The sequence below is a fragment of the Centropristis striata genome, chromosome 10, assembly GCF_030273125.1.
Source record: "Centropristis striata isolate RG_2023a ecotype Rhode Island chromosome 10, C.striata_1.0, whole genome shotgun sequence".
In the NCBI taxonomy this organism is placed as follows: Eukaryota; Metazoa; Chordata; class Actinopteri; order Perciformes; family Serranidae; genus Centropristis; species Centropristis striata.
The window spans coordinates 17,459,311-17,478,896 of NC_081526.1; the positions used below are offsets into that span (position 1 = coordinate 17,459,311).

The 19,586-nt window shown below is 38.6% G+C and overlaps 1 long non-coding RNA gene across 1 annotated transcript; it reads right to left on the reverse strand.

Moving 5' to 3' along the window:
* Window positions 1-1,503: 1,503 nt before the first annotated feature.
* On the reverse strand, window positions 1,504-18,194 carry LOC131979374 (uncharacterized). Its single transcript, XR_009395046.1, has 3 exons — window positions 18,085-18,194; window positions 6,375-6,555; window positions 1,504-1,740 (listed from the first exon to the last, which is right to left on the reverse strand). It is a non-coding gene; the product is annotated as an uncharacterized LOC131979374 (long non-coding RNA).
* Between the last annotated feature and the right edge of the window lie 1,392 nt (window positions 18,195-19,586).

Here is a 19,586-nt window from a genome sequence, read left to right on the forward strand (position 1 = left end):
AGTCGTGTTCTCATGTGATGACTTTTATTGCACTTCTGAGACTGCATATGTGAGTCTAGTTAATTAGACTGTTCATTTTAATTAACAAGTAATCATCAGTTAATCAGACAAACATGCAGCTCAGGTGAAGTGGAAACTCTCTTTTTTTCTTTTCTTTTTTACTTAATTGGCAAAAACCGAATATAGCAACAAGAACATATTACACAACTACAGGATCATTTCAGAAACATACTACAGGGACAAAAACAACACATGCTTACGAGAGTTTTATTTAATGTGTGTAACAGTCACAGTTTTAAACATGTGGTTATTTTTGTGAGAAGTAAATACTGTATTAGGCTGTTTTGGCACCAAAACTACTTGGCTAGGTTTGGGAAAAGATCATGGTTTTAAATAATTAAAAAAACAACCTGGTCTCGCAGGAATCCGTGAAATAGCCATGGATTTGCTTAACTCAAAATCCATTTTTATGCAGAAACTAACTCAAAATATTGATTTTTTTCACTAAAAATGAGAAAACTGTTTGCCATGTTTTTTGTTCTGACCGCCGGAACCTTGAAAGTCACGTGACTTGGAACAAACCAATAGGAAAAAATATCAATGGAATAGCCACGGGATATGACTGTCATTAACTTGCATTGTAGCGAAATCCGTGTCAGTTTCACGGAAATTTGAGTTATTCCGTGGCTATTCCATGGATTTTGAGTCAAGCAAATTCGTGGCTATTTCACGGATTCCTGTGAGACCATGTTGTAAAAAACATGGTGATTACATCAGAGCCATTGTGGGCCAGAAAAAAAAACATAAAAAATGTCATAATGGAGTCACAAACCAAATTTTGAGCCTTACAATGAAGATAAAATGGCCTACTAAGTCTAAATTAGCCTACCAACATTACGAGGACATCAAAATGAGCATTTTCTATTAACATGATTTTGTCAGAATGCAGCCAGGACCCAAGTGCAAATGAGAAGCTGGGCACTGAATAAATATCTTTGAGATTTGAATCCTCGCTAGGGAAACTCAAAACCACGACTTGAACCAAAATTGAGGTTAAGGCCGCAGACATTCGTAAGCTATGATGCACATTTTAGTTGACTAAAATGTCAAAAACATTTTTTTAATGCCATATATAAGCTATATAAACATTTTCACAGTTGAAGTATACAAATTGCTTTGGGCCTACAACAATGATATAAGAAAATTAAAATGTAAAGAAATAACTTTTTTTTCAAAGAAACAGGACGCCACTGCAGATGGCCTGAAGGACGTGAAATGACGTTCATCTGGCATCACAAAGGACACAAACTTTGTCCTTTTACTCTGCATGAAAATGTTGACGTCTTCTTGGCCAACAGTGTTTAAATGTGTGTGAATGATGTGTAAAAGTATTTTGAGTAGAAAAGTGCTATACAAGTGCAGTTTACCATTACCAGCAATATAGACATTTTAAAGGCTTAAATATGCAGGTAGATGTAGTCCATCCATCATGACATGGACAGAATTATTACAGCACATTATGAACAAAAGCTTCACAAAGGATAATGTAAGCCTTACAATACTGCACCTGAACGGTACAGCCGGTCATGTGAGAGTGTCTGTGACATGTTTATATACCTGTCGGACCTTCAGAGGTCGCAGAAACACCATTCATCCTCTCAAAACTTCTCCTTTCAGATGGGTAATTATTTCCAAAGTGCCCTTCAAAAGGATTCCATCAGAAGCAAAAGCCAGAAGGGACTAAAAAGAAATGAAATGATCAGTCTCAGGCTGCAGTCACACTGCGTTGGTATGTGGCAGATGGCAAACCGTGTGGTCAGCAATAAAAACTTGGCCTAAAGGTGCTCTGAAACATGTAGGCCAATAAACATGATGGAAGGGATCAAGTTAAATGCACACACCGACACTCATTGTTTTCATTGAGAGAGAGCATTTAAAACTGCAGTAACATGTTTTAAGATGCAACTATAGGATTAAAGTTTTACAGTCAGTCGTTTTAAAATGTTCTGCTGAAAACAAACCAGATGTTGAAATGACAGTTTTAGACTGTTTTATATTATACCCATCACCCTCCTGACTGCTGACAGTCCTGTTTTTTTGAAGCCAAGCACAAAACCTCTCATGATGTTTCAGCCTGTTCTCAAATGTCTGCTATTTCCACTCTTTTTTTAAGCTTAAAGTTAAATTGTGCATTAAAGTGGATGGAAGACATACGAAGATGTGACGAAGACGTGACTTTTTCTGGTGTGAGTTTCAGGTATCAGTGTTGACAGGTGATATTTCAGCGGGTGGAGGAGAACAGAAGGTATTTCTGGACTTTGGAGGAAGGTTTAGAGGAGGTTTGAAGGTTGGCGGATTAGAGAAGAAGGAAATAGGTTGACGGGGACAGAAGGGATGGGTGGATGGAGGAAGGGGGAAGAAGAGGAAAAAGATTTAGTTTGGGTGAGAGAAGCAGATGGATTTGAGGTGAAATGGGGAGGAAGGAGAATCAACTCAGCACGGAGCGTAATGAAGAAGCTGATATTTAACTTTTGTCTCCTTAATAATTCCCCTGGGAGTGTGTGTGTGTGTGTGTGTGTGTGTGTGTGTGTGTGTGTGTGTGTGCGTGTGTGTGTGTGTGTGTGTATGTGTGCTGTCTATCTGTGTGAGGAGCAGCTTAAATGTTATACCTTGAGATTAAGGACATTAAGGACAACATTCCCGCTGTCCTTCCTCCCCTCCTCTCCTTTTTGTCGTTCTCTGTCAAGAAGCTGCACTCTCATTTACATTTCAAGGGAAACATATTTTCCTCCCTATTACAGTCTCTATTTTAAACAAGTGGTTAAATCTAAAGTTTAATCATATTATTAACATTGTGAAACTGTCACATTTTGGTTTGGTTTAGGCAACAAAACTATTATTTTAAAAGATCACAATGTCATTTTTAGGGGACAAAGCTGTCCTTTCTATCACTGGAGGCCTTCATCCCTCTCCTCTCTTCTTCAAGTCACCTGTTTTCCTCCTATCTGCAGCCCCGTTTCCTTAGCTTTCTCTCCTTTTATCCTCTTCCCTGTGTGCTTCCTTTTTTCCTTTTCTTCTGTTTTGTCTCCCTTCTCTTCTCCTCTTCTTTCATGTGTCCCCTCAATACTTCCTGTCCACTCGTATTTCTTCTTTGTTCTTCTGTCTTCCCCTAGCCTTGTTTCCTCACTCCTTCCCTGAAAAACTCTTGTTTTTTTCATGTTTTTTCTCTTCTTCTCAGCCAATTATCTTATTTCTTCTCTTTTCTCCTGATTTCTTAATATTTCTTGTCCTCTTCCCTCCTCTATTTCACATTATTTTTTCTATCTATTTTTCCCGCTCCTTCTGTCCTCTTCCTTTCAGGCTTTTATTTAGTCTTCACCCCTATCTTTGCTTCCCCTTTTCTTCTCCTCTCCTTTTGTTAACTTGTATCCACTTGTTGTTTTCCTCCCATCTTCAGCCTTATTTGCTTACCTTTCTCTCCTTTCATCCTCTTTCCTGTTCTTCCTTTTTCTTTCTGTTTTGTACTCTATTCACTCCTCTTCTTTCCGTAAACTTGTGTCCCCTCTTCGCCTCTCTTATCTCTTCTTTTGTCTTTCCCTTAGCCTTGTTTTCTACTTTCCCATTTTTTCTCCCTTTCACCCCTGGTTTCCTCGCTCCACTCTTTGTCTCTCCTTTCTTTTCCTCTTTTCCTTTCATAATCCTTCCTTGTTTCCTCTGTCATACTCTGAACTCATTTTTTCCCATTCTTTTCTCTTTTCCCAGCTGCATTTCTTATTTCCTCTTTCTTCTTTCTTTCTCTCTCTTACTATATTCTCTCCTGTTTTCATCTTAACTCATTTTTCTCCCTTCCCTCCTCTTTATTCTAATCTGTACCTAAGTTGGGTTACCAATTTTATCTTGCTTCTTTCCCTTTTTTCCACTCCTTCTTTCCTCTTCCCTTTTCCGCTTTTATTTCTTCTTCTCCTCCCGCATTATGTTTCCTCTCCGCTCTCCTTTTGTTAACTTGTATCCCCTCATTGCTTCCTCCCCTCTCCTCTCTTCTTCTTGGTAGTGCTTCTGTTTTCTCTTTAGCCTAGTTTTTGATTTCCTCTTTGATTTCCCCCCCTTTTCTCCTCTATATTTCCCCCCCTTTTTCTCTCCTTTTCACTTGGCCTCTCCTCTCCTCTCCTCTCCTCTCCTCTCCTCTCCTCTCCTCTCCTCTCCTCTCCTCTCCTCTCCTCTCCTCTCCTTTCCTCTCAGCAGGATTATTGATGGCCTCCTATTCTCTGTGGCCGGGCAGACAGGAAACAGAGACCCCTGCAAAGAGTGAAACAGCATCACAACCCCTCAGGCAGGTGACCAGGTGAGTGACTCTGTGTGTGTGTGTGTGTGTGTGTGTGTGTGTGTGTGTGTGTGTGTGTGTGTGTACGTGATGGGATTTGTGCCCAGGTTGGTGTTATGGTGGTTGCGCTGACTGAGGCAAAAAGGTAAAGGGGGGAAAAAAGAGGGAAAGGAGGAAAAGAATTCATTTTATCCAGTAGGATGAGAGGTTTGAGTGTGTGTGTGTGTGTGTGTGTGTGTGTGTGTGTGTGTGTGTGTGTGTGTGTGTGTGTGTAGAGTAACAGTGGACTCCTGCTACCTCCAGCCCCACAGGCCTCTCAGAATAAATGGATTTTCTTTTTCTATTCTAGGACGCACTGGACCTTATTTCCTTCTCATTCTCCTCTCTCTTTCAATCTCTGTCTCCATCTCTGTTCTCCCCGAGCTACAAGAACATGCTCACAGATGTTTTAACCCTGACTCTCGGCTCTATTATCTCGCAGAGGACCATTAATAGACTTTAATTTAATTTAATAATACTTTATTACAGTAGACTATTAAAAGGAGCCGAACTAATCAAAGTGAATATCCCATTCGTACAACTTAAATTAAGTAAAATGGAACACAAGAAAATGAGAAGAGCGATAAACAAAATAACAGTCAAGGTAAGATTAATATATATATATATCAGGTACTGCTGTCCCTTTTCTGTCACAACCACGATTGTTCCCTGACCACCTGGTTAGTATTGTAACCATGATGACAAACATTAATGTACAGTAGTTACTTTAACCCAAACAAAGATGTTACTAAGACATGCAGCAAAGAGAAGGGAGTTGTTATATATATTCAAAATATATTATTTTTGAGGCATTTATGTAAGCAGCATTTTACTCTTGTCCAGGTAGAGCTAATTTTGACTACTTAATATACTGTTATGTGGTTTAATTTATAAACATGGCTAATCGCTTAAAATGTATCTTATTTTTCATGTTAAATCTTGACCTGAAAAGTAACTAACAAATAACTACCAATTAAGCTAAATGTAGTGGAATAGAAGTGTGAAGTTACATATATGGAAATGTAATTAGCTACATTCCACCATTGCTTTTCACACGTAAAAAAAACCCCAAAACATTTAAGACTTTGGTAATTATTCTACTTTCTTTTTCTTAACTTTTTCATTACTTTATATTATATAATAAATATACAAAGGTCAATAAGATGGTAAACTGCAGGAGTCATAAAGAGAAATGTCGGTACAACCATCCACTTAAAGTGATCAATTTCACCCATACAGACACTATAAGCATTTTACTATATTTCATGAAGAATTTAATGTGTTTTGTTTCAATTAAACATACTAATGTTAGCTCATTAGCTATATAACCAGCAACAAAGTTAGCAAGCTTACTAACTTATCTGCTTAAAACAGTAAAAGTAAGAATATACAGTTAGAAAATGTTGGTTGCTGTTGAAGTCATAATTCTGCCGGATAATAACTTCTAAAGAATACTGTCTATATAATGTCAAAACACAGAAGTACTGCTGAGTTTCATTTTTATCAGCTAGTTAATTCCTGAGTCCTTTGAGCAAATTAAAAACACATTCCATGGTGTGCTGTCTCAAACTTAGCACAACAAACAAGTTCAAACTGCAGCCAAGAAAAGAAACCATCCTTAAGCTTTAAGTCTTAACCAAAAGAAACATAAATGCACTCACCTCTTAATATGGAAAGCACTTTTTGAGTATATCAAAGCCCACAAGGTTGCTTATATTATCAAGCTTACATTAGCCGAACGGGATTAGCTTTGCTGTGTTTTGTGTTCATTACTCGTTCCTGCGCTTTGTTCTGGAAGGAATAAAGTCTGCACACTTGATAAGCATGAGTCACTGCTGCCTCCAGCTTTTTACTTTAATTAATTTGAAAAGGTTGCATGTTGCAGCTTTACTGTAAGTAGTCCTCTTTCTTCTTTAAATAATGCTCCTCTATCAAAAGTCTTTTTAGGTAACACAAAGCTGCTGAGCTGATGTTTATGTAAGCTTTGTCATTTAGCATTCACACTGTTTCTTACTCAGGAGAAAATCCTGCCCTTGAATTTGACTTCTCACACTGTGTAGGCGCTTTCACTCTCGAGCCTGGAATCAAATCTACAGAGAGAGAGCGAGACTTGACATTGTCCAGAGAGGGTCCATCTCCGAGCGATTTCCATGGTGATAACTGCATTATGTCACATCGAACAGCAGCGAGGAGAGCTGTGAGGAGGAGGAAGAGATTCAGTTTCAGCACAACATGCACATGAGAGACAAGTAAAGGCTCGTATGGAAAATATGGAGTATAAAAATCCACACGATAGACCTATGTCAATTAACTTATTAGCATATTGTAACTCATACATACTCACACATACACCTAAAGATAATGAACAAGTGTTGCAGACATATCAAACAATTATAGATTTTACAGAAAGTTTACAGATAGATAGATAGAATTCAGCAACAAAGACTGATCAGTGTATGACAGACAGTAAAACAAGGCTGCATTCACTACCACATCAAATATATTCCTCCCAGTGCTGCCCTCTCTTGATTTCCCCAAAGTGGAATTCACTTGTTATAGGCCCTGTGTCATCCATTACAATCACAGAACCTGGAGGGTCTGGAGAGCCAAAGTCATGACGCCATGTCTGAGCTGGCGTCTGTTCCACAGGCTCCTGTAACCAACATGTCCTCATACCTAAATGATGGAAAAGGTTGTTTGCCAATGACTCCCTAAACAACATGTGACAGTTCTATTTAATGTGAGACGGTTGCAGTTTTAAACACAGGCTTAACATTGTGAAATTGAGCTACTTGGTTAGGTTGAGAAAAATATCATGGTTTGGTTTAAAAAAATAATATTTTTTTGTTAGGTACATGACATAGTTATGTACATGGTGTAATACATGATGTTGTGATGTATCAACAAAGTTACATGTAAGGCTTAAAAAACGTTTTTGTTTCACGTTGGTACACATACAGTGGTCTCCTGAGTCAAAACCATGTGTTTTTTTGACCCACCGTAACTTCCCGGCCTCCTCCCTACACAGACATTGTCTCTTTTGACACTCTGTTGACTTCCTCCTTTGCACCCGTCATAATTTCAACAGCAACTAGAGCTCACAGCATCACAACAAAAACAAACAATAATCGTTATAAGCTGCTTGCACTGACAACCTTTACAGAAGAGGCCAGTCTGTATGGAACTCTGTGTATTCTCTCTTTTTTGGTCTATTCACTCTTGACACATGGAAAAAATAATTTAAATCTATGTTTCTAATTCTTTCTTTTCTTTTCTTTTTAGCATTACTCACTTTAATTTGCAGCTGCATGCACATTTAAAACTCAGTGAATGCAAAGTCCCCACAAAGCTTATGACAAACTGCAAAAAAAAAAAAAAATCTTTACTGTATGGCTTTTGGTTACAATAATCATCTGCTTATAGAGATCAATTTGACTTATATACTGTAACTCACATGATAATCAGTCGGAGCAGCACCCATACTTTCTGCTGTCCAAAGACGTCTGTCTTGCCGTAGCTGCAGATATGACTGATCTAACCGTAGTCCTTTCACTTGCCTCTTTATTGAGTCCTGACTTTTAGCCTGCTAAAGTCTAAGAATAGACACCATTCTTACCTAAACATATAAAGGGAGTCACACAACACACTGTTGAGGCTGGACTTTTTTTTTTTTTTTTACTGTTGCTTCATGCTTCAAATGTCAGTGGGATTTTGAAAGAGGTTTTCAAGTTTTAAGTGGAAACATTATACTCAAACATCTCCACAGTTCGTCCCACCAGGAGCAAATCTGTGTCTGTCCACTTGCATCTTATCACTGACTCTGCATGCAATTGCACCAGCTTTAAAACGTGTTTTACATTCAGTTTATACTACTTTTACTTCAATTCAGATTTGTCTCTCCCCTTACTGTCCATGCTGCTGTCTGTCAGCTGCTGTGCTCTCTGGTTTGTCAAAGAGCAAACACACTAAACTGGAGAAACTACGAGAACAACAAGAAAAGTAATTCCAATCTACCAGCTCAGACAGAAGTGTTGAACTATTTGAATCTCACTCGAGGTGAGACAACTGATTAATTCCGCCCTCTCTTGTTGAAGCTGTGCTGTTCTCTGAAATCATCCGGTTCTCTGTGGCATATGGCTTCACAGGTTTCACAAACAATCATGTTCAGTTTGATTGTTTGCTTTAAACCTGCCAGGAGTAGCAGATGGGCAGGGATAACTGATTTCAAGATAGACTGCTTGAACTTTCACGATGCCTTGGGAAAATTCAAGCAATCCCAGAAAAGTAACCGAGAAAATGTTTTTTACACGCCGTGCATGTGGATAAAGTGAGAGTCTCAGTGGTGTCAGTCCCACCGGTGCAGTCAGTGAAGTTAAATCATCAGTCTGCATTCGATACAAGTTCAGAGTGATTGTGGGATATAATTAATGGTGATGGGGATGTACACTGTTATCCTAGCAGAAGGAAGAAAAAACAAGGGAACAGGTGCAAATGATCCATTTGTTTGGCAAAAGTGGGACGTGAGTTTTACTTTCAGGAGAAGACACCTTCAACTGCAGCCTGTTCTCCCCTCAAAAACATTAATATAGGTAGTGTGTACAGGCAGCCAAAAACGAGCTATATTGACGTATTACACCGTGCACTGCAATGCATCCGCCACCATCTTGCTGACGTCATCGTGATTGACGGCGAAGTGAAAAATCTCCACCCTTGGTAGGAGGTTGGTGGGGTGGTGTATGGGTCGAACAAACGGCAGACTTTCACCCATAGAGAATGGGGTTCTGTCCAGTGTGAAATCAAACGTACACATTTTTTTTAAAACACATTTTTATCATCTAAATCATTGTTTACTTAAGTTACATTGTTTACGTAAGTTATGTGAATCATGTTTTTGAATGTAACTTGAGTTTTTTTCGTAACTTGCGGTAGTCAAGTGACCCTTGTAACTACTTCACTTCCGGCATTTACGTACATTTATTTACTGTTTAAACTGTCTTTTATAATGCCTTAGCAGGAAGTTTTTTGCCCTAAACCTAGGTCAGTGGTTTTATAACATAAATCCACAGAAACTGCTGCCTTTTTTCCAACCCAGACCTTACATGTATGAGAAACGGGAGGTGCAATACGTACATATGTGTCATAATGGGTGGTACTGACACATAACCTATTCTTTCGTTCAGGTTGGAGAACTTGTTGGCAATCTGAAAATGCATGCATGTCACTGTCAGTCATACACTTCACTAGCTTGCTCAATGATACTGACCTCTTTTTCACTTAAAGTAGGATTAAAATAAATGAACGTTGTATTTTGTTCAGGCTGTTCTCATCCACTGTTCTGCTAAAAGTAATGCACTATAATTCAAAGCTAACCCACATAATCGTGTGCAAAGAAGAGCAGCTTATTATGGCCTATATGGCCCAGTGGCCTTTGTAACTATGACAGGAATGAAGTAGGTGAGGTGGCATGGTATAATGACGGAGAAAGTCCGTCTATTTTTCTAAATCTGACCCAGTGATTTTGTCGCCTACACCAAACCAAGTAGTTCTGTGTGGAAATAATAACCAGGTATTAATTATTTCATGGTAGATAGAACACTCATATTTCATTCATGAGGATATGTTGTATTGTTGGTGCAGCTGCCACAAAAACAACTGGATCCAGCACTGTTTTTCACAGAGCTATGAAAACAGGACACACACTGCACAACAAAGATTTTCTGCCTGTTAATCATTATGAAAAAGTAGATCGATTAATGGCTACAGCAACATGGCCAGCGCTTTTTGGAGTCATTTAGCCCTTTGTTTTCATTCATATCAAGCTCTGATAAATTCACTGTGCACTACCTGCACAGCTCCAACTGCAGACAGACACAGTGAGTGACTAGTTGATGAATGTATGACTATTTCCTTAGAATGTGGAGACCAAAACAGAGCAATAAAGAGTGGGTATTGGACTAAGATTTACCAGGTGGACCGGGAAATTACTCAAAAGTTGTGCTTATGTTGCACATTGTCTTCTGGAGGTATAAAGAACTATTCAATAACAAATTAACGAAACTATATCAATGTTGCGTACATCTTGTCCTACTGTCCCCATGTGGCAAAAAGAAAACAAAATACTGCTCTAAAGATCAGTATACACTCAATGACTTCATGTTTAGTTACTCATTAAAAATGGAGAATCATGGTGTAAAAATGTGATAAAATTGTGGTTGACAGCATTGGAAATCATAAATGACAGATACAGGAGATTTATGAATGAAAAGTGTCGACGGGGGAAAGGAGCAAAGAGAGTGGGAACAAGGAAGTTTCAAAGCAAATGATCCTGAAAGCCTCATTAGAGCACATCATTAGCTCCCTGCCATGCTGGTATATAAAGGTATTTCATGAATGTTAATGAGATTGTTTCAGGAGTTTAACAGAGAGTGTAGTAAAAATGACATTTTGAGTTCTCTTTATGGACTATCTTACTGTATATATGTATAGAAGAAACTTTGAGCCACTGGTATTGTGTTCAGCATGTGTTTAAATTAATCAAAAAGGCTAGAGCTATTAGACCGCTTTTTGCTGAAATTGTCAAATTAGAAAACAAACAATATCTGCAAAAACACAGTAAACACAGTCACAAGCTGCTTCAGTAACTTATAATCTCAATGCACCCTTGAGATCTTATTTTGGATAAAACTGTTCTGTTTTTTCTGGCTCAAAATACAGGAGTTTCTCTCACCTTCCTCACTGGACCTCGTACATTTTCTGACATTCCTCATTATTTTTTTATTCTCAACTCTGTCAAATAGTGAGCCTTATTATTTTTTTTAACTCTAACACATAAAACTGCATCTTACAAGGTGGTGGAAGCATTACTTGTATTGATGTGAGCATTTCTTCCAGAGGAGAGCTTATTGAGTAAAGTGGAAAGAGGAAATAAAGGACAAGAGAACAGGCCAGTAGTTCCTTGTTTTTCTGCCTAATTGGTCAACAAATTAAGTGGATGGAAAGTTTTGTAATTGCTGCTGCAGAGACAAAGGAAAGGCAGGTAACTGGGCTCTGGGCTCACTCCGTGTGTGAAACTGCAAACACCATGCATCACTTTACCACACCACAAACAGAATAGTTTGTAGCAAAATGGTCACCCTTTATAGTCACATTTTTCTACAACTGGGTACAAAAAAGATGAAACACGGTTATCGTTTGACTGGAGAAGTATTTTGTAATGGCATTTAGTTTGAGTCCTCAAAGGTATCAAGTACTGATAGCCAGCCCAAGTAAAATTGTATGGTTTTTGGTAAAAATAAGTGCATTTGTGTGTATTCCAGTATTAGAAGAAGAGTGGACAGCCCTCTGGCATAAACATGGTGCAGGGTGTTTCTGTTAATCAGCTTTGTCTGTATTCCCTGGAGAAATAAAAAAATAAATAAAAAGATCCTTTTCTTCCTCAGGGAGTGGACAGGTGATCATCGCCTGCTGCCATTTTTCACTGACGTACAAACCAGACACACCTCGGGCCTCGTAGAGTCAATTTTCTTTCTCTGAAGAGAAATTAATCACTTCTTGGTGTGAACGCCTACTGTATGCTTGTGTGTGTGTGTGTGTGTGTGAATTCATAATAGCCTGTGTGCACACTTTCATAACACAAGGGTGTGTCTCTAATACATGTAAATGTGTGTGTGTGTGTGTGTGTGTGTGTGTGTGTGTGTGTGTGTGTGTGTGTGTGTGTGTGCGTGTGTGTGTGTTGGACGAGTTAATATTCAGGTTGTGGAACGAATGCTAATTTAATCAATATGCTGTAAATCCGACTGGGTGCTTACTCATGCTGGTCTGAGAGTCCCAGCGGGGGGAAAAAACACTGAAGCAGTGCGTTCACCATCACACACACACACACACATCTGCAAAGTTCAGCCGCTACCAGATCTATATATAGGTCTTCCCGTCTTCTATATCTGTTGTCTCTCTGGTTCAGGTCATTTGTGTGTGTGTGTGTGTGTGTGTGGATCTGAAAAGGTTTCCTGGCAGCAGCTCTCCTCAGTCACCTCAGACTCAGACGGACTAAAGCCTCATTCAGACAGGATTTATTTCTCCAGGGGAGGTTGTGATTTAATATTGCATGTGCTGATCACTGATTTTAATCCTGTCCGGAGCACATGTGTGTGTGATACTCTCACCTTGTTCCAGGAGTGATTAGACCTCAAAATATGCTAAATATATACAGTATTTTTTTCTGGGTCCCTCCCGAAGTATCAGCTGTGATTTTGCATTTTGTAGCCTTCTTACCAAAAATCACTGCTGTTTGTGGTGCATTTTTGCATGGCAGCCATTGTTTTCCATAATGCAGTAAACGCATGAAACCTGACAGTGTAAGTTGTGTAATCCAAACGTGCATTCTTTGTTCGTCAGAGCTGCATTTTCATTGTTCATCACTGTGATGGACGACAGAGGCCAAACACATTTCAAGAGTCTGGTAATTCAAGACAAAATGGAAACCTATAGCTCAAACCTGTGACTTATTCATGAATGTAATAACTATTCAGCCTGAAAATGTTAAACTGTCAGTAACCACACATAATCTTACCAAGTACTTGTCTCATTTCTAGTCAAAATATGATATATATTATACTTAACCTCCTATTTGAGACATCTTAACAAGTCCATTTTTACTTGTTTTATTGACATGGTTTTTTAACTTCTTACCAGAAGTAAACACCTGATTTACACCTTATATTTACTTATTTTTAGCGTTAAATAATACTTACATGAAGCATGTGACTGTACTGTAGCTTCTACCAAAATGACAAAAACATCTGATCCATGTGGAGTTCCTCTTCTGCAATGGTTTAATGGCACCACCAACTGCAGTTCTCAAATCCTAACGTTTACATAACTTTTGAGAATGGAAACGACATGTACGAGCGAGTTAAAATAAGTACTTCAGTATGTAACTCTGTGACCTAGTTATACATGTGATGTATTGCGAGATGCGGTTAAATACTAACCAAGTTACACATGTAAGTTTAAATAACTCAACATTGTGAAATGAACAGTGGTTTCATACTACATTCTACTGTTTTTGGGGGTGAGAAAAGGAACTTTGCCTAAAATTTTTCCTTAAAATGTTTGGATGAAAACCTCACTAGTGTTTCTTACTGAACAATTGCCTGCAAGCACCAAATATCTGGATACTTCTTGCACATCTTTATACTGTAAATAAAACAAAATGAATAACTAAACGTACACAATGCCCTACAGAACAGAATAAACAGCATAGAGTCACAACACAGGTTGCTTTCTTAACTGATTTGCAAAATGAGTTAATAGAAACTTATGATCAACTGAGCCAATACATCTTCCAGCAATTATATAAATTGAGGTGAAGACAGACCCATGGAACTGTCTCACTGAACAGAAACCGTTCTTCATAAATATGGCAAAAGGTCGCATTAACCTGTAGAGGGTCGGTGACCTGTGTCTGACTATCTGACGCTGTTATTAGAGGCTCATTAAAATCAGATTTGTGTAAGAATTAATGTGAACTTGTTGAACTGTAACAGCATGAAGCAGCAGCTCAGCCGTATGGTTTATAATTAAATACTCCAACTGCAGAAACACACGCATTCACTCCTGGACACACAGATGCAGGCTGTAGGGTCAGGGGTAATGGTGTCACCTCTGTGTGTGTGTCCAGGTGATGCACTAAAGTGTGTGTTGGTGGAGCCTGCTGTCACCTCATTACAGGACACCGCCGGCCACCGCTCACGCTGACATCCAGGGGCCGTATTCACACAGTATTTTATTTTACCACCAGGAGTTCTTCTAAATGGCACGAAAAAGTTCTTAGCTCAGAGTTTTTCCTCTTAAGACCCATTCACAAAGCTGCTGGGAGCAACTTTTACTGAGGAGTGGAGGAAACTATTAAAGACAGAGCAATAAAAAAAATAGTTTTTCTATGTTTTTATCCTTCTGCTCTCTAAAATGTGTCAAAGGGATTTAAATATCAGTGCCACTCTTTTCACTTCCTGTAAAAAGTTAAATATGACACTCATTGGCATTTACACTGCGTATTCAATCAAATGTGACTGTAGAAAATCCAACTCCCTTACAATGTTGAGAATTAATGCATTCATATTTGTGGTGAACAGTGAACTAAATGCATAATTTTGCATCTAATGAACGTGAACGTTAACTTTTGCAACAGTTAATAATGCTAATGATGTGATTCTCGGAGTTTGTTCTCCTGTCGAATAATGTTTTTCTCTTATTGTTTCCTCCTGTTAAAACGATGGCCAGTGTTGCAGTTTAACGAGTGACCCTGTTAACTGGTGACTCAGTGATAGCAACTGTTAAAAAAACAAGAACAAAACATGTAAATGTCCTTGTAAAAGTCTTACATTTTACATTAATCAATTTGAAATGCATACTCCAAAGCCAACCATAAATGTAAGTTATTGAAAGCAACTGCCGACCCTTTTGGGCTTAAAGTAGCCAGTTAACAGGGTCACTCAATCTTACATCTTTATGCAAATTATACCTGCTGGGTCTGAAAAAACAAGTCAGAAAATCTGCAGCCACATCGACAAAAAATTTGAAGCAACGCATCAAGTTTTTGCATTAAAAAAAAATTAAAAAAAGTCATAGTTCTTATTTTGGGACTGTGAACTCATTTGAATCTGTGTGTACTGTATTTTGAGGTATAGCTCTCGTGATGAGTGAACATGCACAACACTGCCCCATTGCATGGTTAAAAGCATACTTGATCTTGTTTGTGTTTTGGGACAAAGTAGCTAGCAATATGATTTCAGAAGAAAGAAAAACAAGGAAAACTAGCCGGCTTCCCAGAACAGCAGCCCAGTTGAACCCCAGCTCGCTGACGACCGCCACAGAGGAGGACTCGTCACATTAATCAATCTAATTTGGTCAAATAGGATCCAGTCTGAATGTGTGTGAATTTTGGTGTGCAGACAAAATGAAATGTACTGCAGCTGTTCATCATGATGATATCTCTTTCAGATCAAGTTTTTTTTTTTTTAATAAATAGATAAAGCGTCAGGTTTAGGTAGGTTTTTATACGGGCCAATTCGCAACTGGTCCACAATTTTGGACCAAAAAAGACCTTGTGGGCATTTCCCAAAGTGTTGTGGATGCTCAGCAGACTGCCCAGTCACACCAGAAAGCAACAAAGGGAAATTCATTCATGCACTGCAGTAACTAGTGAGAAACATATCTGGCTCTTTAGCTGCTAAATGTTCCACTTTCATCAACATCTACTAGAAAACTTGTCTGTTTTTTGCTGAACTATGTGATGCTACAGGATTAAAGGGTGATACCAGTGATGAGAACTAATTATACAGTCAATGTATCATACAAGGGACAAAATGTTATGCTACTCTGTCATTTGACATAAAAATCTACATTTCTGTAGCTTTAAATGTGTGAAATTCTCATCAAACCCTTTTGGGATTTTCATAATGGCATGAGATGCTGTGTAAGCTCTGGTTTAGTGTGCTGTTGATAGTACATACATGTTCCCGACATGCAAACATGTGTATGTGCGTGACCAAAAGTGTAGGTTAGCATGTTAATGACTGTGCGGCTCGTGTTACTAGGCAGGATACACAGTGATTCCATTATCATTGATTAGGTGACAGCGAGTGTGTGCCAAATGCATGTCGGTGTGACATACACTGTAAAAGGATTAGAAATATAGGAGCCAAGAAGAGTGTGTGCGTGTGTGTGTGTGTGTGTGTGTGTGTGTTGTGTGTGGTGACAGAACATTAGTCAGAGTGCTTGTCCTATCAGACGGGGTATTACTGTACTCACTATGGAGGTCAATGGAACGATGAGTCTGTGTGTGTGTGTTTGAGAGAGAATAAGTGCCTTGCTGTCATCTTTGACACTCATATGATCATCTCCTCACATTAAAGGTGCTGGCAAATGTGACCATGTCTAGTGGCAGCTGGAAACTCGCTATAACAACACTGACACACAATATTCCTCACTGGGGATTTCACAGATATTAATGTTACTACGCACTCAATTCTACCAACACTTCTGTATCTTAAAGCATCTGATGATTTTACCCTTCGCCAACAACAAAAGAGCCCAAAAACAAACAAACATTCATCAAAAACATGCAAAACATGAAGACAGATTCACCGATCAGTGTTTGGATCCCCTGAACTTTGTATTACTACCATTGATTGCAGAATACATTTACAGGATACCATGTTGCCTTCATGCTTATTGCCTATTATTGTGCTGTCGCAATGATCAGAAAAATGAGTACCCGAATGGGAAAATTAACGCCTGTTCAAGTTGAAGCACAACCATGGCGGACAAAAGTAAATGTTGCGTTGACGGTAAGAAACTTTTTTTAAATTAATTTTTCTATTGTATATACATTTTTTGTTTCAATTCTGGTTTAATAAGGGTTAAATAAAGTAATAATACATCTTGACTTCAACTAATCTTTATCGTGTAAAATAGTTTAATAAAAGTTTAAAATATCTGCCACATTTAATTCAGTTACCTTTGGCCTTTTTCATATACTAATATGCAAATATATTGAAATATGAAGTGGCCGTGCTTGTTTTGTGAATAAATATTGTTTATTAAAAGCACAATCTGTATTTTTTTATATTTTCCCACAAACATTTTAGCCACAATTAACATAACTGAAGAGTTCGATTGAACATGTTCTGTGCATAATGTTGATTTAAAATACTGTATGTGTTCACATTCTGGTATACATATGGAAAGCACCACCAACATTAATTATGACTTTTATGCATATAAGTCTGTATTTAAAGACCTGTCAATCAATGTGGAAATGATGGCAGGCTGCTCCTGTGATTTTCAATGACAAGGCAGCAACGCTGGTCATTGATCACATAAAAGGTTTGACTCCTGAAAAACATTTTCATAAACCCTGAGCACAGAACTGATCCTAACTCTAAGATTCACTACTGATGGGCTCTGCAGTGGTCAGCTCAGCTGCTACCCACTGCTAACCAGCTACCTCATGCTGAGAGTATTCACACACACACACACACACACACACACACACACACACACGCACACACACACACACACACACACACGCACACACACACGCACACACACACACACACACACACACACACACTAGCCAGTCAGCTCTGGACTCTGAGCTGAAGCCACATTGCCCCCTGCTGGTTGACAGAAGAACATCAACTCTCAGTTTCAGAACAACTATTTAGATACTTTACTAAAGTAACAGTAGCTATTCACATGTATTTTTTTTGTTTGTTTTTCAAGTGCAGTATCCTCTTCTAAAATGTTGTGAAGTTTAAGTAAAAATGTGCAATAAATATAATGAAATACTATACCATGAGGACCAGTTCAGTTCAGTTTAAGTACAGTGATTGAGTGAATGCTAGTTCTTTACACTGTTTCTTGATTTCTTGTTATTTTATCCTTTTTTTGTATGTCTGCTTCATTGAAGGGAAAATTCTGCTGATGGGGATGTGGTGGCTGTGCCTACATGTACCAGGATGCATTGCACGTGAGAAGCACACATAATATTCTTACAAAATGTCAAGAAACTAAATATTTGTGCACCTAAATGTAATAAAACAACCATTCAAGTACAAGTTTCTCTCTTTCACCTAACTAAAACTACTTTAATTAACTTGTTAACTCAGTTACTCTGCAAAACAAACTTAATTTTTGGGCAGAAACAGAATAAAACTCACCAAAATCATTTTTGGTAGTCGTTCCACAGTTCCAACATCTACCAACTCTGGTTTGGTCGAAATAAATCCTTAATTCTCAGAGTGAGATGTGAAAATATACTGGTTCCATGTGCCGTTTTTCTGTTGTCTCTGTTCCTGCCAGCTGCTCATTAATCAGCTGTCTGTAGAGCTCGTTAGTGGATCTCTCTCTTCCATCAGAGGCAGACCAATAAATAAATAAAAAATGCAATGACAGAATTGTTCAAAAATCACCCTGATGGTTTTGTCTTTTCCAGTTTATCTTCGGGATTCTGAAAATGGTCTTGAGTACACCTCTTTCCATGTGAGAAGTAAAACTTTTATGCACAGTAACACACATTCTCCATCTGTGACAGCCTCCAACAAGAACTGCTCACACTGACATTAATTGCAGCAGACTTGTGACACAGTCGTCTGTGTTTGCTCTCTGCAGTCCTGGTTCTGGAGGGTCCCTGATGGTCATATCCTCTCTCCTGCAGCATCAGCCTCTCTCCTGCTGAACACAGCTGAACATCCCGGTCAGACAAAACGCTGGAAAATGTAAATACAGTCTCGACCATCTCGTCTTCCTTGGCCCTTCCTTGGCCCTTGCTGCACCCTTTCACCAAATTTTATGAAAATCAGCCCAGTTGGTTTCTGTAATACGGCAAAACAACAACAACAACAACAACAACAACAACAACAACAACAACAACAACAACAACAACAACAACAACAACAACAACAACAACAGTAATATAAAACCAGGAAACCAAACTGCAAACAAAAACTTAATGGTGAAGGTAAAAAAAATAAATTTAATAATTCCCTGTTTGCTGGTTTTATGGGGAGTCAGAGCAGCAGCAGATCCCAGTCTCTCCAAAAGTCTGATGTGTCTTCAGATTCAGTTCTTTAGGATGAATTGACAAGCGGGTAAAAAAGCAACTTTGTGATGACAAATAAGGACAAATTAAAAATTCAGAAGGTGTACATTGTCTGATTTTTTTTACCCAAACAACAATAATAACTAGAGGAGTGAGAACATGGCCAAGGCTTTGCAGACAATTGAACATCACGTCCATATATTAATACTAAATATGTTATTCTCAAACCATAACCATTTATCTGCTACTACAGCAGTCTCCACTCTACTAGTTTCAGGCTATTCGAGTTCATCACAAAGAGGGTAGATGAGGTCAGACAGGCCTTTCCTTAAACTGTTCCCACAAAGTTGAAAGACAACTACTTCCCTTCCCCAGAAGACAGAAGTGGATGAAGGGACTGGAGACTGGAGACTGAGCCACATCCAGTCAGGATGGCTCCACAGGCTCCAACTCGACTGGTATTGATTATTCATTTCTCATTGACTTGTACACAAGAGAGTGAAACTGCAGAGGAAGGGAGAGAGAAAGAAAGCTTATATCCGTTTTGTCTGATAACATCTGAACTCTGGTCCTGACGCCAGTCAATCAGAGCACTGATTTACAAAAGTCTTTATTTATGAA